A 15,776-nucleotide genomic window follows, 5' to 3' on the forward strand; every position below is an offset into this window, starting at 1 on the left:
CCTCTTTTAAATCTAGTTTAGATCTAGTTTAGACCTGGTTTTAGTCCTGGTTTAGACCTGGTTTTAGTCCTGGTTTAGTCCTGGTTTTAGTCCTGGTTTAGATCTAGTTTAGACCTGGTTTTAGTCCTGGTTTAGACCTGGTTTTAGTCCTGGTTTAGTCCTGGTTTTAGTCCTGGTTTAGTCCTGGTTTTAGTCCTGGTTTTAGCCCTGGTTTTAGTCCTGGTTTTAAGTCCTGGTTTTAGTCCTGGTTTTAGGTTTTAGACCTGGTTTTTAGACCTGGTTTAGTCCTGGTTTAGTCCTGGTTTTTAGTAGTCCTGGTTTAGTCCTGGTTTTAGTCCTGGTTTTTAGTCCTGGTTTTAGACCTGGTTTTAGTCCTGGTTTTTAGTCCTGGTTTAGTAGTCCTGGTTTTAGACCTCTTTTAGTCTAGTTTAGATCTAGTTTAGACCTGGTTTTAGTCCTGGTTTAGACCTGGTTTTAGTCCTGGTTTAGTCCTGGTTTTAGTCCTGGTTTTAGTCCTGGTTTAGTCCTGGTTTAGATCTAGTTTAGACCTGGTTTTAGTCCTGGTTTAGACCTGGTTTTAGTCCTGGTTTAGTCCTGGTTTTAGTCCTGGTTTAGTCCTGGTTTTAGTCCTGGTTTTAGTCCTGGTTTTAGTCCTGGTTTTAGTCCTGGTTTTAGTCCTGTTTATCCTGGTTTTAGACCTGGTTTAGTCCTGGTTTTAGTCCTGGTTTAGTCCTGGTTTTAGTCCTGGTTTAGTCCTGGTTTTAGTCCTGGTTTAGTCCTGGTTTTAGTCCTGGTTTAGTCCTGGTTTTAGTCCTGGTTTAGAGAGTCCTGGTTTTAGTCCTGGTTTAGAGTCCTGGTTTTAAGGTTTTAGACCTGGTTTTAGTCCTGGTTTAGTCCTGGTTTAGTCCTGGTTTTAGTCCTGGTTTAGACCTGGTTTTAGACCTGGTTTAGTCCTGGTTTTAGTCCTGGTTTTAGTCCTGGTTTTGTCCTGGTTTAGACCTGGTTTTAGTCCTTGTTTAGACCTGGTTTTAGTCCTTGTTTAGACCTGGTTTTAGACCTGGTTTAGACCTGGTTTTAGTCCTTGTTTAGACCTGGTTTTAGACCTGGTTTAGACCTGGTTTTAGTCCTGGTTTAGACCCTGGTTTAGACCTGGTTTTAGTCCTGGTTTAGACCTGGTTTTAGTCCTTGTTTAGACCTGGTTTTAGACCTGGTTTAGACCTGGTTTTAGTCCCAGTTTAGACCTGGTTTAAATCTAGTTTAGACCTGGTTTTAGTCCTGGTTTAGTCTTGGTTTTAGTCCTGGTTTAGTCCTGGTTTTAGTCCTGGTTTTGTCCTGGTTTAGACCTGGTTTTAGTCCTTGTTTAGACCTGGTTTTAGACCTGGTTTAGTCCTGGTTTTAGTCCTGGTTTTGTCCTGGTTTAGACCTGGTTTTAGTCCTTGTTTAGACCTGGTTTTAGACCTGGTTTAGACCTGGTTTTAGTCCTTGTTTAGACCTGGTTTTAGACCTGGTTTAGACCTGGTTTTAGTCCTGGTTTAGACCTGGTTTTAGTCCTTGTTTAGACCTGGTTTTAGACCTGGTTTAGACCTGGTTTTAGTCCCAGTTTAGACCTGGTTTAAATCTAGTTTAGACCTGGTTTTAGTCCTGGTTTAGTCTTGGTTTTAGTCCTGGTTTAGACCTGGTTTAGTCCTGGTTTTAGTCCTGGTTTTGTCCTGGTTAGTCCTGGTTTATCCTGGTTTTGTCCTGGTTTAGACCTGGTTTTAGTCCTTGTTTAGACCTGGTTTTGTCCTGGTTTAGACCTGGTTTTAGTCCTTGTTTTAGTCCTGTTTTCCTGTTTTTAGTCCTGGTTTTAGTCCTGGTTTTAGTCCTGGTTTAGACCTGGTTTTAGTCCTGGTTTAGTCCTGGTTTAGACCTGGTTTTAGTCCTGTTTAGTGGTTTAGTTTAGACCTGGTTTTAGTCCTGGTTTAGACCTGGTTTAGTCCTGGTTTTGTCCTGGTTTAGTCCTGGTTTTAGTCCTGGTTTAGTCCTGGTTTTAGTTTTAGACCTGGTTTTAGTCCTGGTTTAGACCTGGTTTTAGTCCTGGTTTAGTCCTGGTTTAGTCCTGGTTTAGTCCTAGTTTAGATCTAGTTTAGACCTTGTTTTTTTTGGTGGGGGGGGGGTAATCTGTACTTGTAATCTGTTACTCCCCAACACTGTGCATTAGAATCATATCAGTGTTTTAAATGCTGTGTCATGGTTCACACCTGTGACCGTGTTTTTCTTCTCACACCAGTTCAAACATCCGCTGGTAAAGAGTCTGTGCACATAAACACAAAGCCTGGGGCAAAGTCCACATCCACGTCTGAACTATTACATTACCATTACACTGCAAAAATATTGATACCGTAACAGTTGTTGACGCAGTAATCAGTTCTGCTAGTAAATAAATATATCTCAGCGATGCTAAATCCTGCATCGTCCAGGAAAGTTCTGTTTTTGAAAGTAAAATGCAAAAAAGGCAGATTTTACTTGGGTTAGTATATGATTTTTATGGAGTATTAACTACTAACTGCCATATTTAGAGCATCATGTTACATTTTATTGTTTTGAAAATGTTGTACTTGTCAAAAACAGCATAATAACATGTTTAATAAGTTTTAGTTTTCAGTCCGTCCTCTCCTTTGCTCTGCGCACTAAAGGTCCGTTCACACCAAAGCGTCAAAGCGTCCAGTTTCTATGTAAAGTCTATGTGGACTAGAGCGTTCTGCGTTTTTGCGGCGCGTCTTCGGCGTCAGCGTGGCGTGAATCTGCAAAGGCGTCCAAATAGAAGCGTTAAGGCGTTTCTTGATGCTTTGGTGTGAACGGCCCTTAAGTCTCTCCCCTTTCTGAGCGAAATCACAATGTACAATCATTGCATCAGGTTTGTTGTTGTGTAGTTTTGTATCGTGCTTTTTGGAGAATTGTGGAAGCATGGGTGAGGCAGAGATCACTAAATTACTCAAACATGCATGGATGACATCTAAAATGGCCAAACCGGCTTGTCAAAGCCTGATCCCGTCAGATCTCAGAAGCTGAGCAGGGTCAGGACTGGTTAGTACTTGGATGGGAGACACTGGGAACACCAGGTGCCACAGTGGGGCGCCAGCGGCAGAAACTGTTGTTGTGTCCTTAGGCAAGACACTTCACCCACATTGCTATAGTATGAAAGTGGTGAAAGTGGTGTGTGTTTTTGTCAGGTTTAAGCCCACCTAAACATTGTAAAAGTAAGAAGAAAGACAAGAGATTAATGAGGATTTACTCGCGAGGAGGACGGACAGAGAGTGCGATCAGTTACAGCTTCTCCACCCGCCCTGATGCACTCCCTGTGTCTCCTCTTTTTATTGTCATAAGGGAGTTCCTAGTTACAATGGGTGTTTCTCTAAGGGGAGGGGTTGAAAACAGCAAAAAACAGTAGAAACATCAGACATGATTTCATTGTGCAGCAGCAGGTGGCCGATAAGGTGTAGCATCTTTGTTGTAGCATCTTTGTTGTAGCATCTTTATTGTAGCATCTTTAGGAACAGCACGTCCCCTCCAGCACGTCCTTGAGAGCCGCCCTCTTTCCCAGCAAAGTGAGAGCCGTCGTCTTTCTCAGAAAAGAGTTGACTAAGTCATTGTTTTAGCGGTGTGCAGAGTGGGTGACAAGTCACTGCATAGTTATAAGCACAAACATTATTTCACACAAAAAACAATACATAGAAAATATGGGATAACATATACACAATTATTCTAACAGTTTTCGTGAGTAATGGTGGTGGTTGGAGGGGCCGATGGAGCAGATCAGCAGCTGTGCTTCCGTCGGTCTGCCCCAGGGCAGCTCTGGCTACAGTAATTGCTTACCACCACTGAGAGTGAGAGTGGAGTGTATGAATAATGAACTGTAAAGCACTTTGGGTGTCTTGAAAGGCGCTGTGTAAATACAATGATTATTATTATTATTATTAAAATATATTATAAAATGGTAGAAAGCCCAAAAGCCTCGTCTTTATGTTTTTATGTTGACACAGTTTGACTAGTAAATGAAGGAACGCACAAAACGAAGGCTACCTAAAATACTACTACTACTACTACTACTACCACTACTACTACTACTACACACAGGGCATGATGCGTCAGTACAGTGTTAATGATCAGGAGGAGGAGTCTGTGCTCTATGGGAATGTGGGGCGAGGTGAGGTCAGAGGAGATATGTGGGTCACAGGGCCAAGGCTGCGGAGGAGGAGGGGTGGAACACAGGCACACGTAGACAATGACCTAAATAATATATGAATATATGAGTTTTTGTTGTTGTTTTTATTTATTTATTTGTTTTAAAAGTGCCATATACAATTAGAATATACATTTGATGCATTGTAACTATAGACTGTGTGTATAAATGGACACAGTTGTCGCGTTCCAAACAGGACGTGAGCCTGGGTGCGTTTGAGGCTCTAATTGACTTTACATTTCATTTCTGATCGTCAATAATCAGCTTGGCCAATCCTCAGTAAAAGCTTGTGTGTGTTCAGAGCTTTAAAGGAACAAATTTGACCATTTTGTGTTAAACCGTTGTCTTAAACCTCCTCTATATGATCCTGGTGTTTTTATTTTTCTATTTTGAAAAGGTGAGTTTATTTGTATAGCACACTTCGTCCACAAAGTAATTCAAAGTGCTTTACAGAATAAGACATACATTAAAATCACAATACAAACAAATTGAAATACAAATAATCATCGTAGAATAAAAAAAAAAAAAGAGAAAGAACAAGACATTAAATGAGAGAGAATAAGAGAGAAGTGTGCAGAATGAAAACCCTAGAGTCAGTCTCACATGTTCAGGAAGACTGTCAAAGGCTTTAGCTGCATGAAACTGAAATGCTGACTCTGCCATTTTGCCTGTGAAAAAATTACTGTTCTTAATATGGAACTTCCCAAATTCATATTACCCCCTGTAACTGCTGGTTGTGTGAGCTTCATTTGACTGGAGCTGAACGCTATGGGTGAGGTCAAACTTCTTTAGTCCACTTCTTTGTACAGTCTGTGATTGTACCAGGCTAATTTACATGTGTTGTTCCCTGGCAGGGAGAGGATTCTCTTATCAGCAACCGTGGATTTGAAAAGGTGAAGGCAAAAACATAATGAAAATGTGTAGTAAGTGTTTTAAACATTTAAAGGGACAGTCCGGAATTTTGGACATAGGACCTCATTTCCTCGTGAGTCAGAGTGTTGGAGACGTGTGGAGACACTTTTTTAAATATTCCATCCAGTCCTTGTATTTGCAGAGGTCGCTGGTGTTAGACTAGTGCAGGGGTCACCAACAAGTCGCCCGTAAGAACCACATGAGTCGCCCACCGGCCTGTTCTAAAAATAGCTCAAATAGCACCACTTACCAATGAGCTGCATCTAATTTATTTTGTTTGTGCTTCTTGTTTAAATCAAACTTACACATAAACTGGAAATAACAATATTTTTTTTTTAAAACTTTAAAAAATGTTTAATATAAATGAACTATGACCTAGTTTCGTTCAAAGGTCAGTATGATGCGCTACCAAAATGTAGCGTCTACGGCAGATTGCTACGACCAAACAACCTAGCGGGCGCAGCGAAAAAGAGGAGATGACTGACCCATAAAAAGATGGCAGAAAAAAGAAAGAAGACATATCATTTTCAGGACGAATGGGAGGTCGAGTTTTTTTTTACGACTGTGAAAGGAGCATGTGTTTGTATTATTTGCGGGGCGACTGTGGCGACGGCAAAGCGGCACAATGTGGAGAGACATTTCACAACGTGTCACACAAACTACCATGCTAACTATCCACAGGGCAGTGCACTGCGACTGTTGTAGAAGTGATCATTTTAAAATATTTTTGAACATTTTTTTTTTATTTAAAAAACACTTGTACTAAGCCAAAATATAGAAATAAAGTGTTGCATATTGATATTTATCTGTTCCCGATCTTGTTAAATCATTGTTGATATTCATTGTGAGAAATCATTAACATGATCAGTGTCTTTGCAGAGATGAATATCATTAACTATTAATAATGACATTTAGTTAAAGGTAAATTGAGCAAATTGGCTATTTCAGAAGTGTTATCAAACTGGTAGCCCTTCACATTATTCAGTACCCAGGAAGTAGCTCTCAGTTTCAAAAAGGTTGGTGACCCCTGGACTAGTGCATGTCAATGGTCATAGTTTATCCTGCCACTAAAAACAGTCTTACCCACTCCACAAAACACCTGAAGAAAATCTATTATTACACCAGACTGTTGATGTTTGAATGTTTGCGTTGATAGTTCATTGTTTGCGAGCGATTATTTTTCAATATCATTGCTGAAGCTCATACAGAACCACAGACAGCAATTATTTGATCAGTTTTAACAATCAAACTATGTGTTAGATTTCATCTTCATATCAAATTTTGAATTCTTATCCAACCAGGGTTCACATTAGGATTTAGGAAACAGCATTTCTCCATTGTTGCTGTCCGTTCAGTCCACACAGGGAGCAGCTGCAGCTTTCACACTGACAGGATATTAATATGATGAATCCTTGTTGCTCCTACCTGCTATAGGCGTCTCCATGTTGCTGTTTTGTTTTGTCTTGGTTCGATGACGTGTGCGGTGATGCAACACCGGTGGCTTGTGTTGTTGCCAAATTTAATGTTTTTTCCGTAAATATTAAGGTCTCTTTAGGGTGCGTTTACCCGGGTACTAAAGAAATCTAACACCCTACTGAACGAAGTTAATTAGATAGTACATACCTTTCATAGGCTGCGTTCAGACTGCAGCCTGAAGTGACCCAAATCCGATTTTTTTGGCTTCTATGTGACCTGTATCCGATCTTTTAATGACAGTCTGAACGACACAGATCCGAATTTTTCAAATGCGACCCAGGCCACTTGGATATGTGCTCCTGAATCCGATACATATCCGATCTTTTGACATGTGACTTCAGTCTGAACGGCCAAAGCGCATCCATCCGACCTACACGTCATTAACAAGCGACAAACGTCACTATTCTGCGCTGAAGCAGGCGGAAACCGGAACTTTAAAATCTCCAGGTGCTCAACGCTCGCGACCATATTTGGACAACTTCCGTAAACACAGAGCACGCTCGCTGCGGTTGACGCATGGGGTTGACGTCGTCGTGTCTCCAGTGCGCATGCGGGACACTTTCGGGCCGTTTACCGTTCACACTGAAGTCACAGACACGTCGCATTTAATTAGAAATGTGAACGACCTCGCAAAAACATCGGATTTCACAAAAAAATCGGAATTGAGCATTAAGCCCTGCAGTCTGAAGGTAGCCATAGATATCAGTTCATCAGGCAGTAATACAGTGTGTTCAGTTCACGTTCGCCCAAAAGATGATTGTTGTTCAGGTACAACACTGCTGCTCGTATCGAACTACACACTACTAATGCATGGGAGTACTTTTACGAACATGAGAGCAATGTTCCATAAAGAGCCTTTTTTATTTATTTATTTTCTTCATTATTTTATCATTATTTTTATTTTCACCTCAGATGTGAATTCCGCGGCCCACATCCCCAACGGATTCTGCGCATCTCATCAAATCTACCGGCCCACATATGCAGTCCCCGCTCATTGACGAGGGAGACGGTGATTTAAACTAGCACGTTGCCCGCGAGCGTAGACGCACATTTCAGACTCGCTCGCCCTGATTGACAGCTGACACCTCACCTTTGACCCCTGGTGTCAGTAGGGAGACTTTACAAAACAATAAATAGCGCGATGGGACCCACAGGCAGAGGGGGATAATAAGATAGAGTGCTCAAGTATACGGTAAAGTCAATTAAATACGTTTTGTTCAAATAAAAGGGTCAAATCTGGTTCTGGTTTTATTTTGACAAGCTTTGACTAGTAAATGAGAGAATATTAGACTATTTATTTCTTTTAATTTCACCAAAAATCTGTTTGTTATTCCTGTATTTACCTTTTTATCCAGTCTAACGTGAAATATGAAACAGTAGTGGTGATACAGGGCAACCTTGTCTAGCACCTGTTTGAATGTAAAATCTGACAAATAATCACACTTTGCCAACATCAGATTCTTATCAAATAGTCTTTAGTCTTTTATTTATAATTAGAAGAGGAGCCAAAAATACTGAACCACAATCGTTACTTTGAAATAACCCTTTTACAATGATTAATTACAGTGATAAAGGGCTGCGGAGTAAATCAACGGACATTTAATCATTTCTGGTGGTCAATAATCAGCTTGGCCAATCCTGAGTAAAAGCTGGTGTGTGTTCAGAGCTTTAGAGGAACAAATTTGACCATTTTGCCTTAAACGACATTGATAAAAAGCCTGTATTGTTTATATTCAGAGAATGTATACTTAGATATTTTTATCTGTATTAACATGCAGGAGCAGTGAGAGTTTCAGGGGTTTTTCTGAGCCCTCACTCTCCCCTCAGGGTCACATTGACCCAAGTTGCAGACCGCACACCGGCCAATCCATGACGTCAAACTCGTCACGTCTGTCTGGGTCCCTTTTGTGGAACAGCACGAACAGTAAACAAAGCGTCGACATGGATGTAGACGAAGACAGACATTCTGTGTTGGCAACGATTCCCGAGATCGAGGATTTAAAAGCTGGAACAAAGAGAATGTTTCTGATCTGTGACAGCTGTGGATTGTGAGGTTATAATTTGCACATTTGATCACTTATTGAGTAAAAACAGCCTAATTAAGAATTAAGTTTAGTGGTTTTCATGTTAGAAAACTTGGTAAACGAGGTAAACGTCATCACAACAAAAGTGCAGTATGCTGTCGACAGCTTCAGTGGATTAGTTTAGTTCCTCCTACCTGATTATCTAGAAGAATTATTAAGTACATGTAACCCTAAAAAAAAAATCAAAAATATATACAGCTCTACAGTTTGAATCAGATGACAGTATTCTGGGCGTTTAAACAAATGGGAAAAATAAATCAATTTTACAATATTAGAGGAAAACTGGGAGGAATCGTTTAAAGATGGACAAAAAATGCTGAACAATATTTCACGGAGAGAGTTTGAATGGAAATCTAAGATGCAATATTTTATTGTTCTAGTCATCGTCAGGGCATGTGACCACTTTTGTACTCACAGTAAAGTCTTTTTTTATTTTCTAAAGGCAAGGCAAGGCAAGTTTATTTGTACAGCACAATTCATACACAAAGTAATTCAAAGTGCTTTACAGAATAAGAAATACATTAAAATCATAATAAAAACAAATCAAAACATAAATAATCATGAAGATTAAACTTAAAAAAGAGAGACATAAATTGGAGAGAAGAGTGCGGAATGAAAATCTTTCAGTTATATGAACAGTTAAACAGAAATGTTTAGAGTCTGGATTTAAACAGCGTCACAGAAGAGTCTGTCTCACATGTTCAGACTGTTCCAGGTTTTAGCTGCATGAACCTGAAACTCTGACTCCCCTTGTTTAGTCGTGACTCTGGGCACCAGCAGGAGGCCGGTCCCTGAGGTCCTCAGAGTGTGAGATGTTCATATGACACTAACATGTCACAGATGTACTTTGGTGCTCGGCCATGGAGACACTTGTACAAGCAGAGCTGCTTTAAAGTCTCTGAGGCACAGGAGCCAGAGCAGAGACCTGAGCACAGGACTTATGTGCTCGTACTTCCTAGTTCGAGTAAGGACCCGAGCTGCAGCGTTCTGGATGTTCTGGATGTTCTGCAGCGTCTCACAGCTCGTTTGGAGAGACCAGTGAGCAGAACATTACAGTATCTAACCTACTGGAGACAAACGCATGGATACGTTTCTCCAAGTCTGATTTAGACAGTAAACCTTTGATTTTTGCTCTGTTTTTTAGATGGTAAAAGGCTGCAGATGTTATTGATTTGATGTGGCTGTTAAAGTTCAAGTCTGAGTCCATTATTACCCCTAGATTTCTTGCCTGATTTGAAGGTTTTAGAGAGAGAGACTGGAGGTGACTGCTGACACTGTCCCTTTGTTTCTGTGGACCAAACACTATGACTTCAGTCTTGTCAGAGTTTAGCTGGAGAAAGTTGTTTTGCATCCACACACTGATCTGTTGGATGCAGTGACCAAGTGAGTCCACTGGTCCATAGTCTCCTGCTGCCAGAGAGACGTAGATCTGAGTGTCGTCTGCATAATTGTGGTAGGACACGTTATTGCTGCTTATTAACTGGCCTAATGGCAGCATGTAGAGATTGAACAACAGGGGGCCCAGGATTGACCCCTGAGGCACCCCACAGGTCAGGGCCATGTGATCTGAGACACAGTTTCCAATTTCAACAAAATACTTCATGGTCATCTTCACTGTTTGTTTGCCTTTTTTCATGTATGTTTAAAAATACAAAAGAAAACTGAATCAAAAATTGTGGTCACTCTATTATCTATAAAAAAAAACATGGTTCATTATTTCGTCAAATTGCCAATCAAAAATCACAAAATGTATTTATCATTAACAAAATTCACAAAGTAGGAACTTGCTTCGTTGAAATGAAAACGACTACAATACACACTTTGACTGATTATATATTTACAAAAATATAATGGATGCTAAAAATAGAATCCAAATCCAAGTGTGGCTCGGGGTTTCGTATCAGTGAGTCCATCTTTGACACTAATGCGGTGCAAATGAGGACCTGAGAACGGGGGCTTAAGCACAGCGGGGCCCGGGGACGCTCAGGGGCGCAGGGGTTAATGCCGACGAGGACACGAGGATTTGGAAACACAGAAAAAGACACGAGACGACAAGATCCGGTGAACTGCGCCTGGAGCTGTAAACATATAAACACACAGGTCGTCTCGTGCTCCTCTTAACAAAAGATCAATATTTGGCCGTGCTTTAGCATTATAGCAGAGTATTGTGATTACTTTCCTTTAAAATCAAACTAAACACTGAATGTACTTTTTTGCTACTTATCTGTGTACAATAGCATTATTTATTGTGGTCAAAAACATCTAAAACTGAAAAAGTTTCAAGTGTCATGATACAAAAATGCCGATACTGAAGAATAGATACCTGATTTTGACACCCCAATTATTATTTTAAAAGCTATTGTTATTTCCAACACAAAATAACTGCAGTTTAAAGCACTATGTGACATCACGCAGGACTGCAGTGTGGACACCTGTTAGACCAATCACATTACTTTACTTTTTATCTGTGCTTTTTCAAAATTTTAACTATTGTATTTAAAAGAACAAACAATCTGTGGGGTTCTACAAAAAACATTTAAAAATAAAATACCTTATATATTGTAGTGAGCTTTGTAAATAGCCCATTTTGAATGTGGGTGGATCATTTAAGTTTGTTTTTTTATTTCTTATGAGGAGGACATAAATATACATTGAGTGATAATGTGTTTAATGCAGCTTTGAGCACATTTATTTATGTTTTACAGAAATGAAACTTAAAACCACATGGATCATTTGCATAAATTATAAGCTCTGAAAAAACAGCTCACTGCTTGTGCGCTGCATGCGGTTCAGCTTCTGTCGAACTTACTCCATGAGGCTCCTGACAGCTGTAATGCTCCAACAATTCATTAAGCAGTGCGGTCGTACTAAAACATTTTGACAGATTTTTGAGCACCGTGTACCACATAAAATTGATTCGATGTCAGTAAACACAACCAGAATTATACATAAGACGCACTGGATTATAAGGTGCACTGTCGATTTTTGAGAAAATTAAAGGATTTTAAGTGCGACTTATAGTCCGAAAAATACCACAATCTCTCTCTATCTCCAAAGCTCAAAATACTCTGTTCCACCTTGTGATGTCATGAAGTGGTAGTTTTCAAGTGAACTACCTGTATCCTTTAGCTCAGACATGCCAGACTCAGGACCGGGGGCCAAATTTTGCCCGTGATATAATTATATTTGGCCCGTGAGATCAAATCCAATATGTATTACAGCTGCCCACCGGCTACAGACCAAATTATTTATTTAAAATGTTGTTATTATTTTATATTCTGCTTGTTCTAGATTCAATGTTTAAGCAAAACTATTATTAATCATTTATTTTAATAAAGAAAGGTTTAACATTACATATCTCGAAAGAAGAGAAAACATGCAGATGTTGTTGAAAATTTTCAATAAATATTTAGTTTGGCCCACGACTTAGTCCCAGTTTTTAATTTTGGCCTCTGTGAATTTGAGTTTGATGCTCCTGATTTAGCTGAAATGGCAACTGGCAATTCCAGAGCTTAAATGATTCTTGAGAAGTTGTATGCATTTTAAAAACACTTGTATTACCACATGACATCACAAGGTGTAACAAAGTGTTTTCTGTTTGAGAGAAGAATGTAAACATGCAGGTTTGAGTGTTAAACATGTGTGAACGGAACAAAACACAACCCCAGGCGTGTTTGTGATGAGGAAACGACATTATAACACAGATCAGAAAATGGCGTAACGCTGGCCCTTTAAACACGCCTTTCACAATCCAAGGTCGTACTGTCTGTCGTAAAAAACTGCACCTTGCAACACAAACTTCTTTCTTCACCCGTCTTCCTCCTCCTCTCCTTCTCTTCGTCTGTGTGCCCTGAGCAAACGGAGGGCCCAGACTCAAATCCCCTCTGTCCACACACGGCCTCTCGGAGCTGGGAGCGGCGCGGCGGAGAGAGAGGCCTTATCACCCTGAGAACCGCCGGATGACTAATGGGTCTCTCCAGGGCGCAGATAAGACCAGGTGGAGTTAAAGGTCAGGGGTTTAGAGGGGACGGAGGAGGAGAGACTGCGGTGGGGGTGGGGGTGTATACAAGATGTGAATATGAATGAGCAAAAAAAAAAAAAAAAAAATGATATGGAAATGAACCAAAATGTCAAATGACGCACAGAGTTGTTGACTCTACCGAAAAAGTCAATCGTGAAAAATGTGACAGCGATTGCAGAGTGGTTAGCAATCTCACAACAAGACGGTCCATGTATTGTAAAATGAACATTCAGATTGTTGGTCTTTGCATTGGAGCCAGAGAATTAACTACCGTATTTTCCGAACTATAAGTCACACCAGCCAAAAAATGCGTAATGAAGAAGAAAAAAACATATATAAGTCGCACATTTTGGGGGAAATATATCCTTCATTCTTCATCTTCGGTGTAATTTCTGAGCAACTCCACGACCTCTGGAGTTAAACGGAGCGCCAGAGTGTCGTCAGACTCAGCATCAGCTTCAGTTAGAATTATTCGGGTCTTTCTGAATCCCGACAGGACGGTTTCGGTGTCACTGAAGTCCAGGCTTTGTCCATCCATCCAGTGACTTCAGGTAAGTTGCACTGTGGACCCTCCCGGTTCTCTCCATCCCCACTTTCCACCAGTTCCTCACAAGTTTCTCACTCACTCCAAACTTTCTTTCTGCTGCTCGATTACCGTTTTCAGCTGAATATGTCTCTACTTGCAGCAGAACAGAGAGACATGCGCAGTAGAGTGATAGTGACAGTGGTACAGGAGGAACAGTAGCAGCAGATACTCACACACAAGACTAGAACCTCTCCACACTTCACTCTCAACATTTTAATGTAAGTCGCACCGGAGTATAAGTCGCAGGAAACACCCAAACTATAAAAAAAACTGCATCATATAGTCCGAAAAATACGGTAATTGTAAAGGAGCTCTAAGTAACTTTACTGATAAAGGGTCCATCATCAATTTGTCTCCATGGAGATGTCATGTCAGCTCTGTGCGGAGAAGGCTTCACCTGGGTCACGCCAAATTGTTCTGTGTGTCTCTCTGAATTGAGTTCTACACATTATCAATCTGATTAGTGGAAGCTGAAAACTCAAACTTTTGTTACATCCAATTGAGAGAAAAGCACAGACATCCTCCATGTCCACAAAGTGCTTCGATTCTGCATGTTTTTCACAAACTAAATCGTCAGAACTGATGCTAAAAGAGGCTGAAGTACATCTGTCAGCGTCTCCATGTTTGTTTTTGTTGTGTTTGGGCGCTTCGCCTTTGGCTTCTGCACAAACCTCAATGCTCCGACTGTGATTGTTCGCTCAGCTCCTCTCAGATCAGATCGCACCAGCAGGGCCAAGATGGATTGTCATATTTTTGAACTCACAAATATCACAGGAATCCATACAGTGAAACATTCAAGGCAAAGCAACATCTCTATGGTGTCAACCATAAAAGGTTACATAGTGCCTGCATGGTATTTTTATCCAGAGAGACATCAGTCCCTAGCCAGGCTGGCGCCACCTAGTGCCTCCGCTCAATTTCATTTCTCTCCAGCGACTAGGTCAGGCATCAGAATTAGAGCCCGACCGATATGGATTTTGCTGTGGCCGATATGAAACCGATATAATGGAGGTTGGAGCTGCCGATAGCCGATATAATCGCCGATATATTTAGTGATGTAAAAATTCACTGTAAATGTTGAATTGTTTAAAAAACTTAGGTTTGGCTCTGGTGGATTTTAAATTGGGTTTATTTAGGCAACATTTATTGTTATTCTGCCTCTTTACATCATATTTACAGACAGTAGGTTGGCTTAATGGCATTTTTGCATCACATTCTAGACACTAGTGATGGGTTTTCCAGTTCTTTTTAGAGAACCGGCTCTTTTGGCTCGGCTCACTAAAAGCTGCTGGTTCTTTTGGCTCCCAAGTGGCTCTTCAGATTGTTTTGTTGCAAGCAGGACTAAAGCACGTCTAAAGCAGGACTGAATCAGGACTGAACCAGGTCTAAACCAGGACTGAAAAAGGACTAAACCGGGACTTATTTATTTTATGCTAAACTACAGTCAAATATGCTCGGTTTTTTTTTATTTTTATTTTTTTTTTAATCCTACGTACACGCAAATTTCTAAAAGTTTCGTTTTTAGCCGCTGCCGCTGTCAAACCACGAATCTGCACGCGGCGTGAAGAGAAAAAAAATGAGAGAAAGAGAAAACACGGCTCCCAATAAGGATCAGGCTCCCGTCGTTCCCTTCAAAGAGCCGGTTCTAAGAGTCATTTCGTTCGCGACCGACCCATAACTAGTAAAGAAACTAGCGCTATTAGCCTTTAGCCGTAAATACGTGCGCGCCGCGGTAATTAATTATATGCGCAAATGTCATAATTCACACGTCTGTTCACAGCTCATTTACATATCAGTGCAGGTCCAGTAGCAAATATACGGCCAATATAATCACTTTAGAACAGACCAATAGAAAACAGTCTGTTTATGTGCGGGAGCTACAGCAGCTAACCCATAACAAATGACAAAAACTAGCTTCAAAGTCGACATATTTCCAACACTCACCGCTCACACAGGCTCCTCCCACATCACAAATCTGCACTAATAAATGTCCTTTTAATCCAGACTCAAACCGATTGTCCGTAAAAAGAAAATAATCTCAGTGTTTGGATCTGTGTCTGCAGGTGTAAACAAACACACGTGAGTGACGCGACTCTGTGGTGTGTTCAGGGACAGTACGGACACACACAGACAAATGACTCCGTAGATAAATACTGATGCGGAGCCACATATTAGGACATTTATCTGTCTGTAAATTGGATTAAATGAACAGAATGTAGAGAGTCTAAGCCGATATATCGGTCGGGCTCTAATCAGAATAGGACTAGACAGTTTGCAAGAACCTTGGAAGTGTAAGTTTGGGCACCAGCCAATCAGAGAAGAGCTGTGAAGCCATGACGTCAAACTCGTCGCGTCTGAGTCCCTTTTATGGAACAACACAACAGTAAACAAAGCGTCGACATGGATGTAAACGAAGACAGACATTCTGTGTTGGCAACGATTCCTGAGATCGAGGATTTAAATCCGGAACAAAGA

At 40.7% G+C, this 15,776-nt stretch overlaps 1 long non-coding RNA gene across 1 annotated transcript; it reads right to left on the reverse strand.

The window, feature by feature from the left end:
* Positions 1–547: 547 nt before the first annotated feature.
* Positions 548–1,344, reverse strand: LOC129407602 (uncharacterized). The gene is made up of 3 exons (XR_008631622.1): positions 1,264–1,344; positions 699–813; positions 548–653 (listed from the first exon to the last, which is right to left on the reverse strand). It is a non-coding gene; the product is annotated as an uncharacterized LOC129407602 (long non-coding RNA).
* Between the last annotated feature and the right edge of the window lie 14,432 nt (positions 1,345–15,776).

Source organism: Boleophthalmus pectinirostris, unplaced genomic scaffold, assembly GCF_026225935.1.
Source record: "Boleophthalmus pectinirostris isolate CB_2022bp ecotype Guang Dong unplaced genomic scaffold, ASM2622593v1 HiC_scaffold_13, whole genome shotgun sequence".
Classification (NCBI taxonomy): Eukaryota; Metazoa; Chordata; class Actinopteri; order Gobiiformes; family Gobiidae; genus Boleophthalmus; species Boleophthalmus pectinirostris.